This window comes from Vicugna pacos, chromosome 20 (genome assembly GCF_048564905.1).
Source record: "Vicugna pacos chromosome 20, VicPac4, whole genome shotgun sequence".
Lineage (NCBI taxonomy): Eukaryota > Metazoa > Chordata > Mammalia > Artiodactyla > Camelidae > Vicugna > Vicugna pacos.
In genome coordinates, this window is record NC_133006.1 from 2,110,078 (window position 1) to 2,122,223 (window position 12,146).

Here is a 12,146-nt window from a genome sequence, read left to right on the forward strand (position 1 = left end):
GCCCCGGGAGAACTGGACATAAGGGCCATATCGTGTGTGGTGGGATGGGAAGGCAAGGTGTAAGAGCTGGAATCACTGAGATTCCACACTCGCTAAACACAGACTCCAGAGCCTAATTGTTGTCAGGTTCTGTTCTGGATTTGAGAGTGTGTTCATACATGATTCTTGCCCTTCTGGAGTCACTGCCTGGGTGGAAGTAACCTTTACATAGATCTGTGGAGGATGACATTTAAGTAGATGGGCTGTTATGGTTCTCAATGTGCCCAGGCTTGCTCTTCCAGGCACTCGTGGGACTAACGCGAGTCATGTTATTCACTCATTCACTGATTTATTACCCTTGAATTGATCACTCGTCCCACAGTAAGTGAAACAAGGTAACAGGAAGCTGAGTTTTGTCCCCTCTCCTATCACTGATTGTTTTTCAGTCGGGCGCCCTGCGTATGCATTGTGAAACGGTGGTATTTCGTGCCCAATGGGGCAGCACTGTCAGTTCTGAGAATCAGGGGAGACACATGGGTAGGACAGCACCCTGACACACATGGCACCCCCCATCCCGTGAGACAGAATTGTCGATGCTCAGGTGACCCGATGTAGACTGCGGTGCTAAACCTGAGCATGTTTAGTTATCCTGGTGGCTATGAAAATACAGACTACCAGTCGCTACCTCTGGAGACTCTGAGGGTGTGCACCCCAGGATTCTGCATTTTAAGAAGCACTTTAACGAATCCTGATGAAGAGATCTGAGTGTCCCACGGAGAAACACTGGTGTGCGAGGCACCAATATTGAGGATTCTCAGGGAACGATGTCTTTTTAGGATGGTCCATGGGCCCTCACTTTAGACTTTTGCCTTGAGTTTAATTTTATGTGTTCAGAAGTGATGTCTTTCAATCCCAGTGCATGTCAGCATGCTCTGTGCAGGGATTTACTCTCAGTAGATGGCAAAAACTATGATTCTTCAGGTCACCGAGCTACACTGTGAACGATATTTTATTTTGGTTTTCTTTGTAGCAATGCAGAGTCTCCCGAGAAGAGATTTAGACTCAACAGCTTTGTGTCAGACTTTGGAAGACCGCTGCTGCCCAAGGTGTTCTCTGGCAGTGCAATGATGAATCTAGGTCCCTCTTTCACTGCTACATCAATGAAGTGGACCACTTGGACAAGGCCAAAGCTGGTATCCCTACCATAGCCCTTTACAGTGTTATTCGGCTCCAGGAAGCCATCAGATGCAGCAGGTGTCCAGAGGAGGAGCCGAACAGACTCATGAAATGTGACATCCCCAACTTTATCAACACGGACCAGAACTCTGCCTTTGTGGAAGATGATTTCCTGATTTTGTAACTACCGATTGTTCTAGAAAATAAGCCAGTTGCCCAGAACTCACACAAAGACTTGAATTGAGAAACGTGCTTTCTCAGGTATCTTTCTGAAGATGTGAAGTCTGTCTTTGTATGGAAGGAAGTCCCCTTTCACAAAACTGAATGTGTTTGTGTCTGAGAGAGGGAAATGGAGACAGAAAGACGAAGAAGCAGAAGAGAGCCCCCTCAGAAGAGATCTAGTTAAGGTGAGTTTTTGTGCCTTTAAAAAACATTTGGGGTTTTAGGGGGAACAAAGTATTTACACTGTCTTATTCTCCTCATTGGAAACCTTGGCCCCGTCGTCAGAGTCAGCGGCCTTGAACGGGGGTTGCACGCTGCGTTTCATCTGGCACTGCCACTTCCACGCTCTGCCTTTAGCACGTTGCTTTGCCTGTCAGGGTTGCCACCCTTTTAACTGTAAGGTGAGGAGTCTGGAGTAGATGATCCACCCCAGCTCTGCTGTTTTGCAAATTTCTGATTTCGTATTCGGATGAGTCTGGGATACACCCAGAGCAGTATAAACCAGGCCCTACCTCCTGCCTATTGCTGGGGCATCCCTCAGGTCTGTGCCTTCTACTCAACCCTTTACTGAGCCCAGCTTTTGTCAGGAGCCCAAGTGCCTACCGGGATGGCAGGGGACTTGTCTTTCGTGGTCACGGTGGCCAAGAATTCTATTGGTGTGCTGAAACAACTCTTCTGAGATCCTCCACCCACCCCTGCTCAAACCTAATGACAGCACTACGGTTCCTTTCCTAGGAGGAGGATCAATCCATGGTGCATTTTATGACAATCCTGTCCCCAGGGATGCACGGAAGTTTATCAGCTGAGTGAGGGGAGGTGCCTCTGTGTCCCTGTATCTCTGTCTGCTGACAGTTCGCTGCCACCGGCTACTGAACAAGAAAAGTGCTATTCACCATGTTGTGTGTTTTCCAAATGTGTAGGTGATGGTCTTGTGGCTCGTGCGTGGGCTTTGATTTGGGATGGTGAAGGGCTTATAAATACCTCATCAACATGTATTCGAGGTGGCCTGGTGCCACACAGATTTGATTCATGAAGGCATCAAGCCTGCACACTGGTTTGGAAACAACTTGGTTTTGATCATTCACACTGCATGCATGACTCGCTGCTAATCTCTGGGTGGTTTTTTCATTTCAGATTTATTCACCCCATGTCTTGCTTAAGCTGAAAAATACATTTATTTCACCAGAATATTCTCTGATTCTTTGTTTACACACATCCAGTTTTTTTAATTCCTTTAAAAATGATTCTGTGTTTATAATGCCTCCTAATTTCTATCATCTCTATGTTGCCAGTGGCCTGAGACATGCACCAGATTTGATGCCGGAACAGTTCCACCAAAAGAAATCCCTTTGCCGTAATATCTTTTGAGGAAAATATTATTCTTTAAGGCTCTAACAGTAAATCGTAGAAGAAAGCATGGAACATTTCTTGTAGTTAATACATGTTCATGCGAAAAGAAATGATATTTTCATTAAACAATGTTGATTTTAATAACTTTTACAAATGTGAACATTATTATTCATAATTTAAGTAACCAGATAAAACCACAGTTATTTATTATGAAGATTGAAAACTATTTACATGGTCTCTTAATTAGAAGTAGCTTTATTAGAAGACTGAAGGGTATTTAAAAGATGGAAAAATACCCATGATGACACCATCATTTTTATTAACTAAATATCAAGAACTGTGCAGGGATAAGATTTAACCCTCTGCAAACTGCCAAGTTAGCATGAGGTAGTTTGTGGATGCTGCCAGAGGACAGGACACTCCCCCAGGATCAGACACAAAGGACTCCCTGCCAGCACAGAAGGCAGCCTGTGGTTCAAGTTCATATTGGTTCCTGAGTTCCTTTCCTATTGCTGTTGTAACAAAGGACCACAGACTCAGTGGCTTAAAGCAATACACATTCATCTTCTCACTGTTCTAGGGTGCAGTAGTGCAAAGTCAATGTCAGTGGGCTAAAACCAAGGAGTGGCCAAGGCTAAGTTCCACACCTAGGCTCTTGGGAGGGATTCATCATCCTACCTTTCCCAGCTTGCAGAGGTGCTCACACTCCTTGGCCCAGGGCCCTGTGTCACTGTGACCTCTGCTGCCACTTTACATCTCTGTCTCTGACTATATAGATATAGAGGAAGAGTCTTCTACATCTGGTATGGACCCTTTTTCCTACATGGACATTGTATCCTTATTTATGTGCAGATGAAAACCCCTTCCCTCCAGGGTGCGGTGGCATCAGCTCACAAGATGACCACTCTGGGCTTTAAGTGTCCTCTTTGTATTGTCATCAGGGAACTTCTCTTTCCATAGTTAGCTCTGTGTTACTTTGTTGTTATATTTTACCCAGAATTACTGAAAGTTTTACTTAAAAGGGATCCTAATTAGCTCTGTTTACCTGTTTCCAGAGCTGAAAGCTTCAGTTCTAGAGTATCAGTTTGATTTTTCCTAAAAATACATTCCAGTATATTTCTCTGGTGAAAGTCTCTACCCTGTTATCTATTCTCCCATCATTTCCTTATTTTCTTGAATATATTAAAAGTATTTTATAGCCTTTATTGGTAACTCTGATGCCTACATCACCTGGGGTTTGCATCCTTTGTCTAATGCTCCTTATTCTCATGTTATCTGTCATATAGTCTGGACATGTTGCATGTCTAGAAATTCTTTATTACATGGCAGACATTGCAAATGAAAAATCCATGTTATCTTCTGTGAGAGCTTTTCTACCTTCCCGTTAGGCAGACAGTGTGAGGGACTGATCATGTCACTCCAATCAGGCGCTGAGGTGGATCAGGACTAAAGTGCCTTTTTTCTTAAAACAGCTTTGAGGTATACTTGGCAAAATAATTTTCACACGTTTAAAGTGTACAGCTTAATATGTTTTGACGTAAGAATATCCCCAAGGAACCATGACCACACTCAAGACAGTGAACATACCCATCACCCACAAAGCTTCTCTCCTGACTTTTTTTGTCCCTCCCTCCCTCCCCGTCTCTTCCCCTGGGAACCATTGATCTGCTTTCTATCACAACATATTGGTTTGCATTTTCAAGATCCTTATATGAATGGATTCATGCAGTATCTACTCTATGTTGTCTGACTTCTTTCATTCAGTGTAATTATTTTGAGAATCATCTGTGTTGCTGTATTAATAGCTTATTTGTCTTATAGTAGAGTATTGTTTAGTGCTGAGTTTTTACTGAAGAGTTTATTGTGAGCAGTGTTTGTATAGACCATCATTTCTTTCTGCATTTACTTCTTGATGGATGCATGGGTTATTTACAACTTGTGCTATTATAAATAAAATAGCAGTGAATATTTGGTTATAAGTCTTTGTATGGACATATGCTTTTCCTTTCTAAAGCACCAGATGAGGAATGTCTGGATTATATGGTACATAGGTGTTTACCTTTTTAAAAGAATCTGTTAAAGACTTTTCCAAAATGGTTGTACTATTGTAAATTCCTCGTGGTGTGTATCAGTTCTGGTTGCTCTACTTCCTTGCCAGCATCTTGTAAGGTCAGTCTTTCTAACTGTATTCATTCTAGTATGTATGTGAACTAGTATCTCACTGTGGTTTTTAAAAGTATTTCTCTAATCATTAATGACACCTTTAATCAGCATCTTTTCATATGCTTATTATCCATCTGGATATCTTTACTGAAGTGTGTTTTCTGGCCTCATTCATTCAGGTGTTTGAATTATTATTGAATTTTGAGACCTCTTTATTCTGGATCAGATACAAAGAGAGACCATTATCAGATATATGATCTGCAAATAGCTTCTGTCTATGGCTTGTCTTTTCATTTGCTTAGCAGTGTTTAGAAGAGCATTGAAGAGTCTTCATGTTCATAAAGTTCACTCTATCAGTTTCTTTTTAAAATAGATGATACTTTTGGTGTCATAGCAAAGAAAAATTTGCCAAACCCAAGGCCATAAAGCTTAAGCCTATGCTTGTTCTCCTAGCTGTTTTATAGTTTTAGATTTCCTATTAAGATCTATGATCCATTTTGAGGTAAATTTTGTATATTTTGTGAGGTGTGAATCAAAGTTCATTTTTTTTTTTGCGTATCACTATCTAATTGTTCCAGCACTACATGCTGAAAAGATCCTTTCTCCACAGCATCCTTTTTGAGAATCAATTGTCTGTATAAGTCTTGGTTTAGTTCTGAACATTCTATTGTGTTCCATTATTCTATTTTCCTGTTTTACACCAACACCCTAATTTCTGATTACTGTAGCTTTATAAAAAAAAAGTTTGAAAATCAGATAGTGCAAGTCTTCCAACATTGTTTTTCTTGTTCAAAGTTGTTTTGGATTTTTGGGATCCTTTGAATTTTTATATGAATTATAGAATAAGTTTTTAAATTCCTTACATCCTGTTCTGCCAAAATTCCACCCATGTCTTTGGCCGTCTCCAGAGCCACATTTTCTGAAGAAGTCTCTCTAGATCCCAGGTGAAAGGAATTTCCCTTTCGTCTGTGCTCAAATCACATTTGATATTATTTGATTCCATTTAATCATATTTGCCTGTATGTACTTGTCTGATCTTTCCAGCCATTTAGTAAATCTCAAAAGATTAGGAATCTTGACTTGGTTCCCTCTGTGTGCTGAGAAACTAGTTCTATGCTTTGCAGGAGTGAGCCCTGCAGTAAGAGGTATCTGCAGCACACATCTAGCTCATTGCTTGAATATTGTCAAGGAATTCTGCAGATTTAGAATTGTTTATTGATTGTTGTCTCCAAGACGGCTCAGTCTTTTTTATTTCTATTGCTACTGCTGCAGTTTCAAAGAACAATGGGCTAGTTATTTTCCAAATATCAAATCATACTCTAATTGTGTTGTCACGCAAATTATGTGCTGCTGTGTCTTAACAACCTGCTTAGTGTTCACAGGCTCCTTCACTCATGGAAAATTTGGGAGAATGTCATATCCTTAGAGATAGCAATGCTGTCTTTGGCGACCTGAGCAGCAGTATCTGAATTCACTCCTGCTATTTTTCCAGTGTCCCCTCTAGACCTCCTCCAGCCCTCCATGGGGGGCCCTGCAGTTCTGCCCTAGAAAAGCCTGTTGCTTCTCAGGAAGACTTCCCTATGAAACATAATCATGTCCTTCTTGTGGGGACATTCAGTCCAGAGACCTGAAAGCAGGGGAAAATGTTCAGCCTGCTTTTGGTAGAACCTAAATTCTTCCATACTTGTTAGAAGCAATTTCAATGAGGAAACTGTTTTGGCATCTAACAAATCAGCATAAATGACTGATGAGGAAGATCAGCTTCCCCATCCCACTCAGTCGTCATGTTGATGTGACACACACATTGGCAAACATTTTCCCCTGTGAGCAACGTAAAGTTCAAGACGTTATGAATGGCTTTTTATTTTTATTTCTTAGTCTTTCCACATTCACTGTGTCTCGTGAGATTATATGAATCCTGCTTATTTTCAGCCCAGCACTAAACTTTTTAAAAGGATCACGTGTTTAAAAGGCTAGTGGACAATTTTTTAGAAGACAGAAATCCTTAGATTTTGGTCCCAGAGTTGAATCTTGGTTAGTGGTGAATGAAAATTCCCGTTAAAATTTTAAATTCAGTGATATAAAGTCTTAAAAATAGTTAAATATTAGTCAATTTCATTAAAAACTATAAGAGTTATTTACCTTTAAGCCTGTTTCTGGGGCAATTTTGCAATGATTCCCTCCCTTTATCGATTCCCTCTTTATCAGAATCCTTGAGAGGCCCCTGTCATCATTGTCAGTATCATCATCATCATCATGGAACTGATTCTTCTGGAAGATTCTGGGAAAATAAAGAGATGGACGGGATTATGTGTAGGTCAGTGTGTGCATGTACAATAAGAACAGCTGTCAGGCATTAGATGCAAGATACCCATTTCATTTAGGGGAGAATGTGGTCATGAAATCCTGATGTGGTGAATGAAGGAAGCGGTGGGAACAGGATAGTCAATGCAAAGGAGGAGGAAGTGAGTGAGTTGGAGAGCATAGATCCTTGGTTAGTTGATCAGCACATTGGTAAGAATGAGGGGAGTGTGATGGCAGAATCATGTCCCTCCCCGGCCACAGGGTAGCCACCTGTGACATGTTACTGTACATGGCAAAAGGGATGACAGATATTTTAGGATTAAAAATCTTAGAGGATTTCTGTCTCCTAAATTGTCTATTAGTTAGCCTTTAAACCCATGATACATTATTATAGATTAGTGCAGGGGCACAAATAAAAAGGATTCATATAATCTCACCAGACAAACTGAATGTAGAAAGGATAAGGAAGAAAAACAAAAAGTCACTTATAAGTGCCTTGAACCATAAATTGCTCATGAGGAAATGTTACACAAGGTGAATGTCACAGCCACATACATACTGCCTGAGTGGGATGGGACAAGGGGATCCTGAGATGAGACAATAGGGTGAGTAGTCTGGATTGTCCAGGTGGGCTGAATGTAATCACAGGGGTCCTTAAAATGGAGGATATTTCCCAGCTGAGTTTAAAATCAGAGGGAGGTGTAGCGATGGAGCAATGTTCAGAAAGGCTGCTGACCATGAAAATGGAGGAAGTTGAGGGGCACAAGCTAAGGAAGGTGGGTGACCTCTGTAAACTGGAAAAAAAAAAAGGAAACATTCTCTTCTAGACCCTCTAGAAGGAAGGAACCCTGCTGGTATCTTGAATTTATCCCAATGAGAACTGTGTTGGATCTCTGACATCCACAGCCATAAGCTGATAAGTCTGTGCTGGTTTAAGCTATTAAGCTTAATGGAATTTGTTACAGTGGTAATAGGAAAATAACATAGTGAGCGGTAGTGTAAGGGATTAAAGGTCTAGGATGGGGTGTGGAGAGAATTCTGACATTTACACCTAAAAAACAACCAGGTGAAGTGGGAAGGTGTTTTAAGGAAGTCCTACCTGGCAGGGCTGGCAAGCAGACTGGAGTGAGCGAATCCTTGGAGTTAGAGGAATCAATTAAACCTCTACAAGGAAAATAAGAAATAAAATGTAGCAGGGCTTCAGTGTTAGTAGATGTAGGAATGGAAATGGGCAGAGAGATATAAACATTATTTTGAAATTAGCTACAGGTTTGATGACTGCATGTTTGGGAGAGTTAGCCGATGTGTGGACTGAATGCATCCCCTCAAAATCCATATGTCGAAACCTCATCTCCCAGGTTGATGATATAAGGATGCGGGGCCTTTGGGAGGTGATTAGTAGGATAAAATGAGGTCATGAGAGTATTGCCCTCATGAATGGTATTAGTGTTCTTATACAGGGCCCCAAAGTGCTTGCTTCTCTCTCCTCTCTGGGCCATGAAGATAGTGGGAAGACAGCCATCTTCGAGCTGGCAATCCTCTCCCAGATACATTGACCTTGAAAGCCTCAGCCTCCAAACCATAAGGAATATGCTGGTTGTTTAAGCCACCCGACACACGGTAATTTGTTACAGAATCCCAGACTGACGAAGACAGTGGAGAATGCCACTGCGTTTGGCACTGATTGCCTGGAGAATGCTGAAACCCAGGGAAGTGGGCAGCACAGACGTTTACTCATTTAATCCTGCCAACACTGTAGGGGATAGAGTCTACATTTTCCTCGCTATTTAAAAGGTAAGGAAAAAGAGGCACAAATAATAACAATGACAACGACAACAACAACAACAACAGCAACAATAATTTGTCCAAGATTCACACAGAACTCCCTGGAGGGAGAGTGAGAATTAATACTTATGCAGGCTGGCCCCAGAGCCCCTGCTCATAACTACTAAGTCAGATCACCTTGCTTATTTAGATCAGTTTTTTTTCAACTGTGATATGAGTGTACTGTGTCCAGTAACTTATAATTTCAAAATACCTCACTGTAAGGGAAACATTAGTTGCAGGCATTACAACCCACAGAAAGCTAGACATACAAAAATAACTTGTTAGGGCAAGATAACCAATAATGTTTTTAAATATTATACCTGCTGACCCTTTGCAATAAAGTGTTTATTTATAATTCTGTCTGGCTACAGAATAACATCATAATCCTGCATGTGGCTGGTGGCTCCCGTGTTGGACAGCACGGGTCTAGAGAATTTAAATGACTTGCCCAGCCTTGCCCAGGAAGCTCGTGGTGGGATCAGAGCTATAGTCTGGGACTGTTCCTTCCTATCCAACAATTCCCTCATGGAAGTTTAGAAGCTTCTCCTTTGGTGCCCAGCTGTCTATCCGTACTTATGACATCTTGTCAGGTGCCCCGGCCTGGTCCTGAACATCAGCCAGAACCCACTTCTGCTCTTTTTTGGCCAGGTAATACCTTCTAGCAACTTCCATTGCCTTCTTGGCATCAGTTTTTACATGGAAGGGTAGTGGCTAGAGAAGGAAATGTGTCCACATGACAGGTTTTTCATAAATATAGTAGGAGTGGTCAAGAGAAGAAAACCTCAGGAATACGAGTGGAAGCAGGTCATTTAATATACCAAATGCGTACTTTCAATGTATGTTTGTGTTTCCGAGTCCACGCTTGTTCTACTCGTGCATTATAGGCCAACACATCAGGAGACAAGGATTTGGGGCAAGAAATAGCGGCTTTAATTTGTAAAGCCAGCGGAGAAGATGGTAGACCAATGTCCTGGAGAACCATCATCCCAAGTCAGAATTCAGGCTCTTCTTATATTAAAAAGGGGAAGCGGGAATGCTTGGTTGTTGCAAACTTGGTGTATGAATTCTTTGTTGTTAGAATCCTTTGTTCTTGCAGCTCTTCACCTGGGTCAGATCCGTGTAAACCTCCAACAAGCAAATGTTATTTTCTATTCTGTATCTTGTTATCTTTATACGAATGGAAAAGTGATAATATCCTTCAAAGTCAGAGCCTTGAGAATAGGGTCTCCTGTATATTTCAGGATCTAGGCAACATTGTTTCACAAAAGGTGCAGAAACAGCAAGACTAAGCCTAGGAAACAGGGCACAGGTTTAAAGTCAAAGGAACAGATCTAATATGGAGTCAGATTTGTTCTTTCCTATTTCAGTAGTGCCATGGAGAAGGCACTGTGGGCAGCTTTCTGTAGGGTCCTGGAGGCTTTCTCTCTCAGCCTCTGTGCGCCTCTATTGAAAACCCGTCATCGCTATCTGGCCTGCTGGAAAACCAGTCCGCCTGTTTTGCCCTGAAGTTGTGTTCTGTTTATAACTCATCTCTACTCCTTGGAAAACAACTCAATAAAAACTCAGTTGGTTTCCCACCAGCCCTGAGCAGGGGTGAGGGATAGCATGTTATTATTTTATTAAAAAAATATATAAAAGAGTTTTAAAACAGCACTGGGCACATAGGAGAGAGACAATCAATGCTTCCTGGCTTAAATCGAAAATGATGACTCAGTGAGTCTATGGCTGCTGTATTTGCTGAGCTAGTTACTCCTTTGCTCCATTACACATTTATTTTAACTGAAAAAGAAATATATGCATATGGTTAAAAAAATTCAAACAGAGCAAAAAATACTCAAGTGAAAGAAGTTTTCCCTCATCCTCTGTTCTTACATGCCTCCCTGGAGATGCCAATGTTTACAATCCTTTGTGTGCTTTTCCAGATATGCTATGCAAGTTCCCACCAATGTATGTAAATTCCTTTAAAGTTTTACTTATTTTTAACTTTAAGGGATTTAAATCCTCAAGTGGCTTCTGCCACAGTAATAGAAAAGAAGAAATCTGACTCCATATTAGATCTGTTCCTTTGACTTTAACCCTGTGCTCTGTCTCCTAGGCTTCTTCTTGCTTGTAAAACAATGTTGCCTAGAGCCTAAAATATACAGGAGAGCCTATTCTGAAGGCTCTGACCTTTAAGGGTATTTAACACTTTTCCAATCATATAAAGATAACACGTTGCAGAATAGAAAATAACGTTTGTTTTGTTGGAGGTTTACAGGGATCTGACCCAGGGAGATAGCTGCAAGAACAAAGGATTCTAACAAGAAGGAATTCCTACACCAAGAAGTTTGCAAAAACCAAGCACATAGGAAAGCAGCCTGAATTCTGACTTGGGGAGATGGTTTTCCAGGACATTAGTTTGCCATCTAGGTCTACAGAAACTTGCTATTCCATGCCCCAACACTTGGTCTCCCAACTTACTGGCCTGTCCTGCACTGAGGAGAATGAATTTGGACTCAATAACACTTCTACCTACCTAGCAAGTTGGACACTGGGACTGAGGGCAGCTCTCCCACACACAGGGGCCTACGGTGAGCCCTTGATTATTCCCCGAGGTTGGGGTGTGGTTTACCCAGGAGGGATGGGGACTCTACACCAACACTCAGGCAGTCTGCTCCTTCTGGGGCTCTGACATTTTACCTCCCGCTCCCTGCCAGCCCAACATTTGGGACAGTGGAGCTAAGGCAGAGATCGTGCCTGCCTGTTTCCCAGCGTGTAAAAGGGGAATATGTACTCTTCCCAAGGTAGTTCTGAGAAACAACACCTGCGGGTGCTTGGTTCCCTGAGCAACAGTAAACCTAGCTCCTTGTGGGGGCAACGGGTATGATACCCGTAGGGTTTCTGCAGAGACCTTAGCTGGAGGGCTGGGCCAGGGACGTAAAAGATGAGCTGTGGGCAATGACGGGTAAGAGAAGGGTGTATAGGCAGGACTGCTGCCTCCTTCGGGGTGCCACAAGAGGTAAAACGCTTTCTCCCCATCTCTGTTACTCCCCTCCCAATTCCAGATAACTGCCTTCCCTCTGCTCCTCCTGTCCATGTGTCTCCCTCCACTTTTCCCCGCCTCCCCTCCTGCTCCCCTATTCTCC

The 12,146-nt window shown here is 42.0% G+C and overlaps 1 protein-coding gene across 1 annotated transcript in view; it reads left to right on the plus strand.

Moving 5' to 3' along the window:
• Positions 1 to 1,285: 1,285 nt before the first annotated feature.
• LOC140687538 (trafficking protein particle complex subunit 9-like) overlaps positions 1,286 to 12,146 on the plus strand; it is a 180,537-nt gene continuing 169,676 nt past the window's right edge. Inside the window, exons 1-2 of the mRNA XM_072944655.1 lie at positions 1,286 to 1,562; positions 8,829 to 8,988. The gene's annotated coding sequence lies outside the window, so the exon portion shown is untranslated. The remainder of the gene's footprint in view (positions 1,563 to 8,828; positions 8,989 to 12,146) is intronic.